Below are 6000 nucleotides of genomic sequence, written 5' to 3'. Positions count from 1 at the left end.
CCAAAATAATGGCAATATCACTGAAAAAAAAAATTAGCAAGAGGTCTTTGAGTAAAGTATTTCAGCATCTCAAACCTGGTGACTTATCTTCAGGGTGATTCTTATCTTCAGTGTTCAGCGAGTCAGCCCGACTTTTCTCTAATTGATAGTTGTGCCAAGAGTTGGGGAGCCACAGATCTCATTTTATGAGAGTTGTTACTGAAGCAGTTATCACTCCAAAACGATGTTCTGAGTGTGATAAGCTTGTTTGAAGGCTTTGAGCTTTGAACATATTTTCTGCCTTTGTATTATATCTTCCTATTGTAGACATACCCATTGTCAGAGTAAGATCTTCGCTATCTAAGTGCAAAAGCCTGAGCATATTCTCAGGAACACCGTGCAAGAATACCTAAAAGCCAAGATTGACCAAGCCACTGGATACATCCAGAGAATGATAGTAAGGTGCACAGTGCATGCATTTACTCACAGAATTAAATATTTGCAGAAATGCTGGGGCATTGCTGTAAGACATTCTGTCTTAAATGGCTTTTTAGGTCCTTTAGAAAACATAAGGAAAGTCCAGGGGTTTATCTTCAATTTCTTATGTTTTGCATTAGGCTAAAAGGCAACATTAGATGTTCCTTGGCCAGAACCGCTAACCTTATTGCAAAATTTCCTTGTAACACTGCTAAACCCCTGATCTTTCTGCTGACGAAACCAGACCACTAGCCCAAACCTTGCATTGGTGTTGGCTGACTGACAATTGCCTTGGTATTCACAAGCCTGGCCTTTATTTCACCCTAAAGCTGTGCACACCCACTGTCCTTTCCTGCATGGCAGAAGCGTGACTCACACGCAGGTTGTACATATGTTATTCAGAGACAGTCCTACCAGAAAGAGTTTATATATATACGGTTTATATACATACACAAGAGGTAATGGGCACAAACTTGAACACAGGAAGTTCCATCTTAACATGAGGAGGAACTTCTTTACTTTGAGGGTGGCAGAGCACATGGCACAGGCTGCCCAGAGAGGTTGTGGAGTCTCCTACTCTGGAGACGTTCAAAACCTGCCTGGACACCATCCTGTGCAACCTGCTGCAGGTGACCCTGCTGTGGCAGAAGGGTGGACTAGATGATCTCCAGAGGTCCCTTCCAACTCTGACCATTCTGTGATTCTGTGGTTTGACATCCATGGGTTGCGTTGGCAATTGAGCATCAGGGAGTCTGGTGTCTCCTAGCAAAATAAGAGGGGTAGGTTGGATTTGGTCCTGCATCTTGAGAAAGGTGGATATGACACCGGGTCAGAGTCCTAGTGCTGGCAACGGGGGCCAAGCACTTTTCTGACAGAGGTGACCTGAGCATCCTTAACTTCAACCAAACTTCACTGAAAGCCTGTCACAATGGGGTGCTCTTCCCCAAAAAAGACGTTGTTGATAAGCGCTGACAAAATAGTAGCTAAGAGTAGATACAAGCATCCCAGACTTGTCCCTGTCCAAAAAGAAAGCTGGGAGAGACAGTTTATTTTGTCTCATGGTTACCTAGACATTTTTAGGATGTGTTTTAGTTTTACTTTATCTAGCAATAAAATCAAATGTCCAGTATTCATGATTAAATGTGCTCAGAAATGCAAGAGAGTGACCTAATCCATTAACCCTATAACCCTTGAAGGGATAGATTTATAAAATTATATAAGGGCTTAAAGTGCAGATAACGATCTAATAGTATTTTCAAAAGCAACAGCCCTGGGTCAGTGCTACCAGTCTTATGCCCAAAGATAGCTACGTGCCTGACTGCACTGAAATCGCCAATAAACAGGAGTTAAATATTTGAATAATTTTATGTATGAGCCCTTAGTCCTATGAGGCCAAATCTGTTCAACTGCTTTTAACAGCGTCAGTAAGTGCCTGTTTGCATCTTTAGGCAATGATGTGATCTGGAAATCTGACGACAGGGGCACAAACCGTCTTACTTCACATACTAACTTTAAATAAAATAGACCCTTAGGAGCGGAATTTAGTTTCAGGTAAATGTATGGGCTTGAAATAAAGCCCATAGCCCACAGGTCTAATCAATTTGACATAATTTATTTTAAAAATCAGTATTAAAACTCAGTCTAGTACTGGATTATCCCTACACCCCTTCTCAACCTTTTTTTTCCTAGCTATGGAGCATAAGGAGTTATTCTGTAGGTTATTCTGTACGAGTTATTCTGAGTTTAGCGTTTTTTAAAACTCTTAAAAGTAATTTTGTTACTAAATGTATATTTTTCATAGAATTGCTATATTAGTCCAGTTGTTTAATAAGCTGTGAGTTTTTTTAGAAGCATTTAGTGTTCAGAATGTGTTTGTGCCATGGCATAGAACCTGGATTTTAATGTATATCAGAACTTTGTGATTTTCTTATAGTCTTTAAACACTAATATTAATACCTACTTGGTAATTAGTTAGGAAACATACATTCTAATTATTTTGTCAGTTATCTGAAAAGAAAAACCAGCCTAAACCCCAAACCTGTTCTGTGTTTGAGAACAGACTACATTTCATTCAAGTGGCAACCCATATTCATATTGTGATTTCCTGAGGCATTTCTTTCTTGATGCATAGGAAACTGGATCATATTTATCAGGAATGAAACTTTGAAATAAAAATATCATTATTTTTAGATGGATAATAAAAGGCTGGGAACAGCTGAGCTTTCTCTCCAGCTCTAAAGAAATCCTACTCTACTTAGGCACGGCTTGCTTCCTCAAATTCCTTCCATTAAAGATCTTGGTTAAATTTGTGGTTGTCCTGGTTTCAGCTGGGAGAGAGTTAATTTTCTTCCTAGCACCTGCTGTGTTTTGGATTTAGCATGAGAATAGTGTTGAGAACAGATATTGTTTTAGTTGTTGCTAAGTGATGTTTACAGTAAGTCAAGGACTATTTCAGCTTCCCATAGAAGCTGAGAGGGAGCATAGACAGGACAAGCCGGCCAAAGCAAATCCCATACCACAGACGTCATGCTCTGTATATAAATGGGTGTTGGCCGGGGTCAGGGATCTGCAATCACTGCTCGGGGCAGTCTGGGCAATCGATCACTGGGTGGTGAGAGCAACTTGTGTTGCATCACTTTATTTTGTGTATTCTTTTATCATTATTATTATTTTCCTCTTCTAAACTGTCTTTATCTCAACCCACAAGGTTCTTTTTTCTCCTTTTTCTCCTTCTTTTCCCTACCCGACTGGGGTGGGGAGTCAGTGAACGGCAGCACGGCCCTGTTGCCAGCTGGGTTTAAACAACAGTAATTTACACAACAGTAATTCAAATAGAACCAAAGCACAAGCCTCTCTCTGAATTATTCCCCCAACAGTCTGTCCCTACAGCTCCCTCTCTTCTGCTGCAGCCTGTCATTCCCTCTGTACCACAGACCACTTTCTGCATGGCTGGGGCTGAGGTCCGGCTGCCGAGAAGAAGGAGCAGAACTTGGGAAGGCTCCCGATGTAGATGTTCAACTCCCGAGTTCAGGCAGACACAACAGGAGTTAAGTGCTCTGCAAAAATATCTCTGGCTGCTGTGGGCTTTCAGATTTAGCAGAAGGTTTGTATGGCACAGGGGGAGGTTGGCAGCAGCTAGACTGCAAATCCTGGCGTCATTCTCCTCCTGTCTGTCAGAATTATATATATCCACGCACAGGCATCCCTTTGTCAGATGGGAGGAATTCGATAGCTGCTGACTCATGGCAATTGTTGCACCTCCCTCATGAGCTCCATTTCTCAAATATCAAATTTTAACCGCAACGTCAAGTAAAAATAACAACAACAATGAAACACCCTGAGTTCTTAGTGCCCACACAAATGCAGGTAGAAAGAAAGGTGAAAACCCAAAACCTTTGGTGGGTTGAGTATTACACTGACTTCTATTTAGTATTAGTATCGCCATGAAGTAGTATTGTAAACCAGAAACTACTTGTTCTCAAAGCTGCTTCTTCCGTTCTGGGCTGTTTGGGGGCGTTTCATCATCTGAATACATGCTTTTGGCTCTTGCTGGCTTTTTTTCCCCGGTGGTTGGAGGGATTTCTCTTGCTCCGGCAGCTCAGAGCGCTGCCCAAATGACTTGTGATCCCTTGAAGCGCCATGTTCTTGAGTTGTCTTTATCTCCTGTTTATCCTGCAGAATCCACTTTTCTGAGCGGTTCCAAGTAAAGCCCGGGAGTAGGTTGGTGCCATTCTTAGTTGGTGCCAGCCCTTTATTTCAAATTTGTTGTTCTTTCCCACTTTAATCAAAGAAACTCAACACTTGCAACTGGTGTATCTGAGTTGTTTTTTCCACCCTACCATTCTATTTTAAGAGTGTTTGGGTCTATTTTTTGACTATACCAAAGATTTTCCCTACAGGTGTATAGAAAACCAAGTACAGGTGCAGAGCATGTAAATATTTGGGACAGCTGTTAAATGCACCCTCTGACATATCTACTGAAGGTATTAGGCAACAGTCTGTACCGAGAAGTTATTTCAGCTTTTCCCGTTGTAGAAGGGATGCTAAAGCCCTCACAGAGTATGTAGATATGGACACAAGTCTGTCTGTCTAATTGCATGTCCTTCCCTGACAGCAAACCTCAGCCAGACACTCAGTGGGGGGTCAGGTCTCAGAGACCATCTCATCTCTACCCATTGATGGAAAAAATCTGCTGAGCAAAAGATGAGAAAAAACGGGAGTCATGCTGCAAGCTGGAGAACCAGTGCAGGAGAGCTCTTCTGTACATGCCTCAGCCTTGGGAAACCTGAGTTTGGAGCTCAGTCAAGGATGAGGCGCAGGTCCATAAGGAAACTTGCCTTTATTATTTCCAGGACTCAGGGGTAGCTACTTGTTTCCTATTTAATTCAAATAGCTGTGCAGATTCAGAGACACATGTGGCAAGAACAACAACAAAAACCTCTGTAGTTGTTCCAATAATTCTCTGGACTTGTTTCCTGTATTTATTTCAAATTTAATACTTAAATGGCAACAGTCAAGATGAGGAAACCCAGGGTTTCCTTCTTTTACACTTTGCAGTTCCCACATGGGAATGGGGACGTTTCTGACCTCCTTGTCTGCACTATTATGATACATGTGTGCCCTTGACCATCATAATTCTGCATGTTGGGACTTTTTCTATCCATCCCTATACATTTGATGGGGTTTTGACTGATCATTGAGGTAAGATGTAGCTGTTTAAGCTGCTGTCATGCTGAATAATATTAAAAACCTCTTTGAGGAGCACACAAGGGTGCTTTGATGTTGTTGGTCTCTCCTGCCTTGCTTTGGTCACTCATGCCGTCTCATGGTGCTCAGCCACTGGGATCAGGAGCTGACAGTCCCTGGGGTCCACTTGCAGGTGTCATGTCCAGGGAACAGCAAACACTAAAGGCTTCGGATTAAGTTTTAGGGAGCGTTATGCCTGAATCATAGAACCACTTAGTTTGGAAAAGGCCCGTAAGATCATCACATCCAACTGCTAACCTAACACTATGAGGCCCACCACTAAACCATGTCCCTAAGTGCCATGTCTACACATCTTTTATGTACCTCCAGGGGTGGTGACTCACCCACTTCCCCCGACAGCCTGTTGCAATGCTTGACAACATTTTCTGTGAAGAATTTTTTTCCTAATAGCCAATCTAAACCTCTCCTGGTGCAGCTTGAGGCGCCATTCCCTCTTGTCCTATCACCTGTTACTTGGGAGAAGAGATCTACCCTCGCCTCGCTGCAAACTCCTTTCAGGTAGTTGTAGAGAGTGATAGGGTCTCCCCTCAGCCTCCGTTTCTCCAGGCTGAACACCCCCCCCCCCTTGATCTCTAGACCCCTCACCAGCTTCATTGCCTTTCTCTGGACACGCTCCAGAACCTCAATGTCTTTCTTGTAGTGAGGGGCCCAAAACTAAACACAGTACTCGAGGTGCAGCTTCACCAGTGCCAAGTACAGGGGATGATTTCTTCCCTAGTCAAATTATTCCTGATAGAGTCCAAGATGCTGTTGGCCTTCTTGGCTACCTTGGCACAC

The sequence above is a fragment of the Vanellus vanellus genome, assembly GCF_965231255.1.
Source record: "Vanellus vanellus genome assembly, chromosome: 1".
Lineage (NCBI taxonomy): Eukaryota > Metazoa > Chordata > Aves > Charadriiformes > Charadriidae > Vanellus > Vanellus vanellus.
The sequence above is the reverse complement of the archived record's forward strand: the minus strand, read 5'-3'. Positions refer to the sequence as shown.